Here is a 12,724-nt window from a genome sequence, read left to right on the forward strand (position 1 = left end):
AGAACCTCTAATACTGAAAAGGTAAACAATTTTCTTGCCTCTCTTCCCCGAAACCTTTCAGAAAAAAATTGAAATTCCAGAAAGTTACAGTTCACGGCTGAAAATGGCATCCGCCAGTTTGGTCTTCCTAGGATTGGGCATTTTCCAGACAGGTTAAGGCCAGAACCCATGCATTGTAAGATGAATGCCTGGCAACATTATATTGATCTCCTGTACTTAGAGATCATGGGAAGAGGAAAGTTTGATCCTTTTGTTTCTGCTCTGGGAGCACCTATAGGGAATAGAGACTCTTTTGAGGGTTTCTGGTACAGACAGTGTTGGGGAGCGTGCTAGGAAGCAGGGGATGTTGCAGAAATCAGAGGTGGACCTAAAGCAATACCTGCAGAAGAGAAGTTTCCCTCATGTAAGGCATGCATCAGGTAGGGGGGGTGGGGGGTGTGGACTGGGATACTTGGCTTCAAGAGTAAAAGAACATTTTAGTGATGCAGCTAATAGGTATAACAAGTTACCAGTTAGGCTTATTGGCAATCAAGCCATTGCATGGGCTTCATATTACCATTGTTTACTTGACACTTAAGAAAGTGAAGAAAAAACAGAGGCATAAACAATCCTATGATTGGCTCTTAGCAAGATAGGTGAGTGTCTGAGGAATGCAGGGGGACTTTTTAAAAGAATAGAGACCAATTTTGCCCAGATTGCAGAACTGAAAGAAATGTGTAGTATGTATTTTAACTTGATGTCTTTGCTTTTTTCATCCAGTTGAACAGAAGTTGCATAAGCACACAGGAGACGCTTTTAGAGATGATACAATGCAAAAGTTGCATAAGCATGCATAGACTAGATCACGAGGTTGTAACAGGAGATGCGTGGGAGATGATAAAATCAGTTTTTGTGTGTGAGAGCAGAAATTAAGAGAGACGTTGTGAAAACAAAGAGGAGAATAAAACAAGATTTGTTAAGGACAATTTTCGAGTATGTGAGTTAGTCTACCCCACAAGTTTGGTACATTTGTGTTGATGTCACAACACATGGACAGTTGGATATGCCATTCCCTATCATGGAAATTTGCTGTTTACAAGGTATAGGGTGGGTTATGGCATTGTCTCTTTGCAGGCTAAAGAGGCCAAACATTTTGGAGTGAGGGAAGATTTGACCTTAACTAACTGGTCAAATGTAAGCACCACCACTGGTAAATGGTGGCAAGTAATGCGAAGTAATTATGTTCGCTCATTTCACCTCCCAGAACATCAACCAATGCCCTCTTGTTATCCCTCACACTATTAATGACGTTCTCCGCCACACTGTTACCAACCAAATGTTTGCAATTGTGGTGGAAATAAAGAAAATGATTTGCTCAGTTGTCAAGTTTGTTTGTCTAGTATTGACCTGGTGACTTGTGCAAGCAGCAGAGGCGCGGCAGAATCCGTGTTGTGTGCACTAAAACCCATTGTCCGTAAACAGCGCAATACTCACTTTTGCTGATAACTTATCACTGTGGTCTCATTTAAAGTTCTGTAATGCCACTGAGCTAAGAAGTGTAGCTATCAATCCAACTTTGATGACAGTACCTGATTTAAAGGCAGCTTTTTATAGTAGAGGATTAAGCACTGTAGGTAATAAGGAAATTCTAGTTAAGCGCCTTGAAGGTGCATTGGCTTGGGAAGGGTAGTTGAATTATTTTTTAATCAACAGTTTGAATCTCCCAAAATATTTGATGTGAAGTGTATTTTTCTTGGCCAAGTTGGTGCACAATAAGGCATACTTGCAATGAGAATGATAACTAAGATCTCAACAAAGTCTGTGTATCAGTAATGTGAGTAATATGCCTACTTAATAAGAAAAATATTTTCAAATTGATGCAAAATTGTTTAAATTAGCTATGTTTGCTGGACAGGTTAAACCTGTCGGAATGAAAAAGTACTGTTGTCACTGATATCACTTGGTATGCACTGATATAATTTATTACAAAGAAAACTCTATAAAGCCATCTTTTTTTAACTGACTTGCATTTTAGAGGTAGGGTTTCTGGTCTAATGTATTTATGGAATTTTGTACATAAAGGTTTGACCACTAAACCCTTTACATGCTTACAACAGTATGAATATTCTCCATACTGTTTTCAATACATTTTCCAAGGTGCTGACACGGAGAATTTGTTTAACAATCAAGAGCTCCTTTAGTAATTATTTCCTTCATTCTTGTGACTTTTATGTTTAATTTGGGGTTAATATTGTCAGAAGAAACTAGATGCTGGTCACTCTTAGGGGTCAAAGGGTTAATAACTAATGACTCAGCATTTTGCTTGTTATGTTGTTATTTGTTTAGTAATGGATTTGTCTTAAATAAAAGGTACAAAAGGTTGCAGCTTGATAGTTTTTAAGAGCAGGATGAAGTATACATAAATGAAATTTGTTTTTAAAACGAGCAATTTGCTATACTGATAGGATAATTTCATAGAATAATGAATCACACATCATTGTTAGTTAAATAATAAACAAGCTTTTAGCTGTTATGTCTAGGTAAAACCATACTTCTATTTATTTACTCCAGTGTATTTCTTTCTACAAGATATAAAGATTAAATTTTAAAATATATGCTTGTATTAATAAACATATTTCGTTCAGAACTTTGTTTCAGACTACATTCAGGGTTGTCACTCTTTTGCTATAATTTTATGAAAGTTTCGTAACAAGGTCTTACAAAACATTAGCAAGTCTTTTTGTTACCCCATTAACTGTCAAGCTAGATCGTATTCAAATTCAATAGCTTTTGTAAATTTGAGTCCTTTGCAAATCCTCGATCATAGCGCTGCATGTAAAATGAGGTTGTTAGCTCAATTGGTAGAGCGCTGCACTAGTATCGCAGAGGTCATTGGTTCAAATCCCGTACAGGCCTGAATTTCTTTTTTTTTTTCAGGTCTGATTTTCACTATTGCTTAAATAGTGCTATACTGCGAAGGATCGTGCACATTTACGTTTCATAACCGCAGTTCATATATATGTATTTCATATGTTTGTTGTTAGACTGCTTTTTGTCAAACAAGAGGATGTCTTAGAATTCTCCAAAATAAAAGTCACTGTCGGGAAAGACTGAATCCCTCTCTGAACCCATCAGTTTGAACAAAAATAAAGAGAGGATAAAAAGATGGCCATAAAAAATGACTATAAATAACGCGCATGAGAAATTAACATTTGGTAAAAGTGAGCAAGAATTATAAGGAAAGAATGCAAGTGTTTGGGGTAACTGACGTGTGCTTTGCAATTGTGGCCCAGGACATGGGGGTCCGCATGTCGTGTAATCCGAGAGAAGCAGAAGGCAGTTCACGACAGCATTTCGTGAAGCGAATGCGCAATCTATGTTTGGCGCTAATGCATGGTATGTACAAATTCATTAACAATACTCATATTAAAGTGTAAATATGGAAAACATATTGATTTATGGTTTGTTACCAGTTTCAAAATGTATCCGTATCGTACAGAACGCTTTTGAATTTTGGCTTGTTTTGTTTGTAAAATAACCGCTAACATTTTGAATATCAGGTAACCTGAGAAACAGAAACGACGAAAGTTGAACTAAATTAGCTTTCTATCCAGTGTAGAAACGATTTTTCGCCCCAAATCGGCGTGGTGTCTTTTCAACGTGCGCATTGTTGATTTTTCACTTCCAATTGCGTGACAAGGAATAGCGTATTTTGACCTCTGTGTCAGTTTTATTTGGGGTCCTAAAATTTTGTAGTCTTGAGTAGCCCAAAAACTGTATTGGATTTTTGTGAATAAGAAGCCTTGTTCTTCGCTGGATTAACTTGGTATAACCCCATGCCATGTACCAAGGTGCGATTTGACCCTCTCAATTTTGCCATTTCTTTGTCCGCCTAAATGAGTGGAATAATGAAAAAAAAAAAAAAATTGCCCAAAAACTTAGTTCGCGACGGACGTTTGTAAGTACGTGTTCTTTCCATTGAGAAAATCGTTGGTCTCATTTATCGTTTGGTTTATTTCCAGCGACGTTCAAGTTGTTGGTTAACTAGACCTAGTGAAGCTGACACGAGAGCCACCAAATCGATTTTACCGCCGTTCGCGTAAAATCAAAATGCAATGGAACTTAAAGTTTGTTGTCTAAAAAGAATTCATCCAGACGTATATTCTGCCAAAGCTAGGGGATTTTCAATTTTTTCATATTGCACACCTCCAGGCGCTATTTACGGAGTGCCGCTCTTAAGTAACTAAGTTTAATTTGATCTACGAACAAATTCGGCCAAAGTCCGGCGCTCACCATGTAAAAGTTTGTCTAGAATGATGCTATTAAATTTTTGTTACTTTCTTTGTATTTATATCCGAAGAGACCATCTCAAATTTCTTAAAAAAAGGAGCTTCTCCCTGTTCAATGTTGTACACTTTTCTCATCCACAAAATATTTCTATTAGATATTAAAAACAATTTTCAACTAAAAGACTTCGAAAAAGGACAAAATGGAAATAACACACCAGACCCTATTGCACTTTAATTCTAGCGCATCCCTTAATCCACTTTAACAGAAATATAAACAACAGTAAATGATAAAATTCAAGTACGGTTATAGGGAACCGGATGTCCTCTATAAAGGTCTTAGAGAATCCGTGGGGGGTCGTGAGTTATCTAACACCGTCCTGTATTTTTTGATAATGTGCACAGAAAAGAGCTGAGGTGTTCACCACTGGTATTTTGTTACTTAATTGAGATAAAGAAACGTGGTTCAGAGACACTAGCATATGGGGTCTGGATTTAGGAAGGACTAGTGCACTGGATTCGTACCTCCAAAGTCTTGAAAATTTTTTTCAGATCAACAAAATTTCTAAATTTCGCGTAGACCGTGACAATGCTTACAGTGATTGCACTGTAAGTTTAATTGACTGGCTCATTTAAAATGAATTGTCACTATAGGTGTCACCAGGCTGTTTTTTTTTTTTTTCGCTCTTTGTGTTTTTTTGTTTTTTGTTTGTTTGTTTGTTTTTTTCATTCGTTCGTTCGTGCAAAGAAGAATAAACAGAAGAAGTCTGAAACACAGCCTTGAACACTGAACTACATAGAACATTCTTGACTTGATAAAGAGACTACTTAAAGAAGAGGGGAAGGGTCTAACAAATTCCCTTACAAATTTTTCTTTGATAATCCATTTTTGCGAACGAATAGAATGCATATTTTAGAGGAAGTTTCTTAGTCTATATTTTAGTGCGGCTTTATTGGGACATAAGCAACGATATACATGAAATATGCAATATATCCCACGCATTCAAATGTCTGTTTTGAAGGTGGGATTTGACTTGTTCCTCTTACACCAATATTAAGAAAGACTCCAAACTTACAGCGAAAACAGCCGGGTATTGCTACTGAAAATGCCTGATGGTAATTTCTTCAACTGGTTGTTCTGCAGCCGCCTGCCAAAGTTTACTATATTTAGTATAAATTACATAGTATTTGACAACAAAGGTCGGACAATAAATATGCTTGAATCTATTCCTCATGTACTGATACGAGGGCCTAAAATATACACTTCATCAAACCAATGTTGTCACTGATTTGATATCTCAATTTTAGTCTAACATCTTCAAGGCACCAGAGAGGATAACAAGCTATAACCTGTGACAATATGAATTGAGATAAATTGGATTTTTTTAGCTCTGAAAACAACTTGATTCTTACAAATGATTTTTCACCCTCTTCCTATTACCTATTGTTGTAATACACAAGGCTTGACATTACACACTGTCATGTATGGTAGTCCTCATAATAATGCAAGCGACGCTGAGTAGGGGATAAGGGGTGAGTAAATTAACAGCAATCGGGTTTGGAGCGGGAAATATTGGATTTTTCATATAAAACGTATATTGAAAATAGTTTGTTCAAGATTACATAAAACCTGTTTTATTGTGCACGCACAGATTCATATGATACGATTAGGCTTATTTCGCAAGACAGGGAGGCCGGAATAAAATCTGTATCTCTGTTGACTGCCTGGTAAGCCACAACGACAGCTCATTACGGACTACAGTTTACAGGAAAGCCTCACGCACCGACAGATAACTAGACGAGTCATCCTACAACCCTACATCACAAAAAGCCACAACTATCAGAACTCTAACACGACGCGCACAACTGGTATACGACTCGACAGACAGCTTATCCGACGAGAAAAAATACCTTCACCGTGTTTTTTCGAGGAACAACTACAACAACGACTTCAACCGACGAAACACTCACGCCCCACTACCACTACCGAAACAAACGACACCGCAACCCCTACGACTACAGCAACCATACCGTACATAAAAAGCATGTCTGAAAACATCTCGCGCATCTTACTACCCTTCAATATTCGCGTCGCCCACAAACCTATCACCATACTACGTCAGTTACTAACCAACGTTAAAGACAAAGACGAACCGAGGAACAGACAGGGAACGATTTATAACATCAATTGTTCCGACTGCCAAGCCTCCTACATCGGTGAGACTGGCAGAAACTTCACAACAAGACTGACTGAACACGAACGGGCGACGAGGAAGGTGATATCAGCAATCACATTGCTGAAAACCATCGACTTACCAACCACAACATTGACTGGGACTCTGCGCAATGCCTAACCTACAGCACCGACTATTTTCAACGACTGACTCTGGAAAGCTGGTTTACTAACTTAGAACAGACTCCCCTAATCAGATGTCAACAACTACACGCTCCATACAAACGACTCATTCACGACATAAACATTACAAACGACCGAAAAATAACGACCTAATTTAACCGACAGATCGAACCTGACCAATCACGACCGACTTACGTCAATTGAGTCTTACAGCCAATAACATCGCGGCAAAACCAACCGATCATTTTACACGAACTGGAATAAGAACATTCTACTGACACAACAATCATTCACTTGACTCTGATGATGACTTCCGCACAGGTTGTCGAAACGTCAGTCACTACCACCGACAACAATCCTTCTCAGGACTACACTCACCCAGACGATCAGACTACACCTTCACATGAAAATAAATTTGTTGAAGATTAAATGAAACCTATTTTATTGTGCATGCGCATGCACAGATTCATATGATACGATCAGGCTTATTTCCCAAGACAGAGGGAGGGAATAAAATTTTTATCTCTGCTAAGGAATTAGCCGAAGCTTTTAAAATCAAAAGAAACCTGACATAGTAGTCTTGCATACAAGCTGTAGTAGACAAACTCTGCATATTTTACGATTAGTGATGTCCGCTCCTAAGGGTGGATAAGAAGATTATTCGAACACGGATTTGTCTAAATCAGAACAAGCAGAAAGTTTAAAAGTTTCAAATATGGCTGCTATCATATTTTCTTCTATCCTGGGTTTTTTTGGTTATTGGTTTTGAACAATTTTCTTTCAATTTACGCCTGAATCTAAACAAAATATTTCTGGTTCAATATTGAACACCTTTTTAATAGGTTGAATGTTTCTATCGCCCCGCGCAAAATTAAAATTTAAAAGTAAAAGGCTTGGAAAACAACAAAATAACTTATAATAAAAGGAAACAAGGTAACCAAGTTCTTCTTACACTGTAAGTTAAGAGTTTGAAAAAAGTGTAATCAAGAAGCTTTCCCATTGCCTACTATCGTTTCTTTTGCCCAAGCATTATCGGGGCCACTATGTTGCATTCTTTTTGGAAAACAAGTCACCTTTTTCTGCTCTACCAACCGCAAAACTCCCCTCCTCCACCCCATACGAGTTTCTCGAGCCAAATGATTGGTGATCTTTTTTTCCATGTCCTCTGAAAACTCCGATACCAAAAACAACTAATCTTCTCACGCTGTATTTTTTTCGGTCATCACTTTAAATATTTTTTTTAGCAAGTAAGGAAATAGTATTCTAAAAATTGTTCGCATTGTAACCTAAACAAAATATTCCACGTGGTATCACGGCTCTAATATAATATGAAAGCTGTAACATTTGATGATATTCTACTAGATATATACACTGTAAGTGTCATTGTTCCTGATTATATGTACTTAGGCTGACTTTAAGTTGAGAAATGAAAATGTTATTAAACAATATCTCTTATATTACTAATTATATTCTTCTCATGCGAGTGTCAGATAGGTTTATTTGATTTAAATTAATTCTCTTTTTACCATAGTCACCTTAGTTCTTGTAGAAATTAAAGACTCAAATAGTTCTTACGTATATATTTCGTCACAATATATCTGAAGCGTTATTCGTTAGCGTAAGTTATTTTTTATTGGCAGGGATATTGGTCTACAGCCTCTTTTCCTTTCAACCTTCCGCCCATGCTCCCTAAAAACTACTTTGAATCCACAGCAGAAAGAAGATTATCATTAATTTCATTTCTTGGCCTGGTAACCCGTAAAGCTTTTTACCGCGAAAAGGACGCTAGGGAGTTTACGCCGGCAGAATCAAGCGGAAGTGGACGAGTTTCCTCCCCCCTAGGATGAAAGAAATAAGCCTCCAGTGGCTACGCAACTTTCCATATCCCGCCTCCTTCCTCCCAACCTAAAACTCGAAGGGTAACTAGGCTAAGACCCTGTGGACTGGGTTGATATACATGTATCATAAGGATGGTCTGATTGAAGACTGCAAAGTGTGGCCTTATTTATCAATATTCTATTTTAAACAATAGTAATCTTTTTTTTTTAACTTTGGTGAATATGTCTGATCATTTCAGTGTAGTAACTGTTACAACTATCTCTTCAACACTTTCGTTTTCCCTGTGCATTGTCCTTTTACATTGCCTGTAGGATTAAAATTAGGAGGAATAGTCTTCACTTTTGACTTACAGATCTCTTAGGAAGGTATTGTTCATGAATATCTCTTTCGGTAAGTCCTCCAACTGGTTGTTGTCCAAGTGCCTGTCAACAAATGATGGCAGTTAGTTTGTGTAACGAGCGTTCAGCTGCATTGCTGATATAAATGCATTATCGTTATCATCAATGCCTTCAAGTGGTGAGAAATTTTTTGTGTAAGAAGCAAAGCTACTGATACTGCAAGAGATTCATATTTTGAGCCAAACGTGTCCACTGCATTATTACATTTCGTTGATCGCGCGGAGCCGATATATCAGACATCCATCCATGTAACATGTATTAGCCATTGGCCAATCCTATTTCTGAGAATCCACAGGGCGTTTGTGCTTTCTTTGGTGGCATTTCCTTTACCATTCAGAAATGAACTGAGAAGACAGTCGTTTTGTCAAGGAGCATTTGAAACAGTGTATCAATTTTTCGTAATAAGGTGCTGCGCAATTATGCAAAATTAAGAGCCTAACCTTGTGGAAAGGAAGCTTTTTCTTTGCCATTATGAAATGTAAGGAGAGATAATTTTTTCGCAGTTTTTGTAATTTTGTCAATTAATTTACAAATGTCATTATGGGCCAGCCAAAGACCAGCGCGTGGTAACGATGACTGAAGCTAGATTAGGTAGAACCTGTGAATACATCACAGTGTCGGTGTGTTGATAAGATATTTTTGTTTTGACATTTCGTTTACGCCAATTTGTTATCCCTTAATTTAGAACTTTTAGAAGTTTTCGGGGTTTACATTTAAGCCGAATGATCTGGTTACTTTACTTATCGCTGTTTGGTCTCTTAATAGTTTGGTTAGATTGACGTCTCCGTGTTTAGTTAGTGCTTTTTAGAAAATTCTAGTCAGAGTTTTAGTCCAGGATAAGACACCGTGTAATCATGATCCTTTTTGGAATAAAAGACAAGTCTAGATCGTAATTCTCGATGAAGTAATCACGATCCGCGAGCAACAGTAAGCAACAACTTGTAATACACTCAGGACCTACGGATTTGCATGCATATATATCGCATGTATTTAATCTATTCTAGGATATGCAGTTCGTTTTTTGGTTAAGAGTAAGTGTGTAACGGACGCGAGTAAACGCTTTTCAATTTAATCGCAGCGTACTACACTTTATTCGCACAATACTTTGGTAATTTCTTCAAGTATAGATTCCAGTTCTCCGCTTTGATATAAGAACGCTCCAAAGAATAGGATAAAAAAGAAAGAGAGAATGATTCTTTGTTTGACGGTCTATCGCATATGCGTGTATCGATCGAATAATCCCGCGGAGAAGCTCTTACGGTTCAGAATTTATCGCCGATCTTGTAGATCGAATCTTTGACAAGTTAAAAAGCAATATTGATACTAAACTTGGAGCCTTTAAGAGCAGTATTCATTTCCAAAGTATCCGATTTCCGGATAAGGATATCGTATCCTTTCCGGATACCTGCTGACATCGCCTTATTTTTTCTTAAGGATTTATGATTGCTTGACCCGTAATTCATTTAGGTAAACTTTATTACTTTGCATCCTCATACACAACCAAGTTCTGTGGACCCCTATCGTCTTTGTAGTTCAAATGGAAATATTTTACCGAGTTTTTCTTTGGGTGACAAATTGTATCAAAGTGTTGTACTTAAGAGGGGGGGGGGGTGGGGAGACGATTTTAACTTTGACAATTGACGATGAATCGTTCTCGATTTTGATGGTTGTTTGTTTAATTCTAGGTCCTTGACAGTTGACTTGTAGTAGGAAGATATCAAAACTTTCTGTTTTTTAACATAAATAATTTCTCCAGTGATTTTCAGATGAAGCATTTCTCTGGAGAAATGCACTGAGGCCTATGTCGAAGTCCTTCGACAATTGTTAGATCCAAACAATATCTTAATTCCCGAAAGCATTGTCACAGAATCAGGTGACGAAAGAGATTAAAAAGCTGCGGAGGATTACCATTCGTGAACACAGGCTCGCGCCTGCACTATCCTGCTCAAAAATTAATGGAAAATAAATGGGAGGGTTGAAAAATAAATAAACCCCGTTCTGGCTTGCTGGTATGTCATGATAATGTCCTTGGCTAAGAGATTATCCTCAAAATTTGATATTTGCCCTCGAAACTTCGCTTCTCGGCTAAATATTCATTTTTCGGACAATCTCTCCGCCGCGGACATTATCAGCCGACATACCAGCCGCCGGCCAGAAGAGGTTTATTTACCAAATAGCACAGGGATTTTTAAAATGAACAATTGAATGAGGGACGGTAAACGGTGTACAATTATGATAAATTCTGAAAAAAAAGGAATGCATAAATGTTTTATATTTCCCGCACCGTGCACTCTCGTACTATCCCGGTATCTATTTTATTCGTGAGCTTTTGTGCTTAAAGGATATTGGTGTGAAAAAAGAAATAAAAAGATTGGAACAGTTTTCAGAATCTGCACCCGGAAATATTGTTAATTAATTAACTAATTATAATTAATTAATTATTTAAATACGATGGCCGGTTGCTATGTAAATTCTTCCCGTTACTATCTTAGAGGTCACGTGACGACTCGTTCACGGCTTGAGCAGGTTTAAACACGAGGGTGCGCTATAAATAGGCTGGCTCCGCCCCTTGATATTAGCTCAAATGAAAGAATCATCCAATATTGCGACCAACGGTCGACCGTACGTGAAACGGTGTGCATGGAAGACTCAGTAAAAGTATTATTTTGGCTAAAACAATTAGAAGATATTGAGTCTTGTTGACTCTCATTCCCATAATTTAGCTTATTTGGATTTTATTTGGCACCAACACATCGTTCGGCCGTTCAAAGTGCGATCTACGGTCGACTATGCAGTCGTACAGTTGTATTTTCAAAATTCGCGCCGTGTAATTTCGACTTACATCCCCAAGCCCCTTATACACATCGGTTAACAGAGCCCTCAGATTATTCCCATTGAAACTAGCGGCGTCATAAATAACGGATGCGCAATATTATCGCCGACAATGCCTCTAACTAAGTGCGATTAGCAGGACACCGCGGAAATACGTTTTTTAGGGCACGATACAGTATTTTACTGGTCAGCGGACACCTCAACGAAACCATGAAATGCCGATAACTTTTACAATGTTTTTCGCCGTGAGTCAAATCGACAAAGTAAAAAGTCAAAACTTAGAAAGAATACTGTAAACTTAGCTTTGAAACTCGGCTCACCTTTTGGATAGTTCTTAAGCTCAATTATATAACTTCCCAAAGCCGAACTGAAGTTGCACACGATATGAAATTGTTGTTTTTCGCTGGCGGCTCCGTGGCAACTAAGTTTATTTATTTATTTATTTATTTATAATAACTTCATTTGCCTAAATAATAAGATAATAATAATAATAATAATACAGACAGATAACAATAGAAATAACATCGAAAGGCAAAAAGGGTCAAGCCAGAGAGGAACTAAATTCTCATTGACGGCAGCCCCCAGAATAAAAGCAATATGCAATAAAAATAAAACTAAAATGTAAAGGTAAAAATTATCGAAAAAACAAGTTAATTTGTTTATAAAAGAGCTTATGCACCAAGGCTAAAAATGAGACGACTTTTGAATGGTTGAAGCGGTGATCCGAGGACGCTGCACTATCAGGTTTGTAAAGCAGTGGCTTGAACCGTATAAATGGGCATGTCAACGGTATTTTGGTCAGATTCGCCGAAAAGAAGACAAAACATGCCCGTGTAGCACGGCCACCCTATCCCCACTAGTTACTATATGTATCATAGTTGGCCAAAAAACCTACGACTGTAACATGCATAGGACTGAAGCCCCCAAAAGTACAAAGACTGGCTCAACTAGAGGAAGAATAAACCGAGGTATGCTTTAAGTACAAAATGTCCATTATAATGATAATAAAGAAGTTTTCACTTTCCATCTTAGTT

The 12,724-nt window shown here is 37.7% G+C and overlaps 1 long non-coding RNA gene across 1 annotated transcript; it reads left to right on the forward strand.

Annotated features, from left to right (window-relative positions):
* Nucleotides 1-234: 234 nt before the first annotated feature.
* Nucleotides 235-965, forward strand: LOC148737777 (uncharacterized). Its single transcript, XR_015996938.1, has 2 exons — nt 235-419; nt 760-965. It is a non-coding gene; the product is annotated as an uncharacterized LOC148737777 (long non-coding RNA).
* Nucleotides 966-12,724: the final 11,759 nt, after the last annotated feature.

The sequence above is a fragment of the Stylophora pistillata genome, chromosome 2, assembly GCF_964205215.1.
Source record: "Stylophora pistillata chromosome 2, jaStyPist1.2, whole genome shotgun sequence".
Taxonomy (NCBI): Eukaryota; Metazoa; Cnidaria; class Anthozoa; order Scleractinia; family Pocilloporidae; genus Stylophora; species Stylophora pistillata.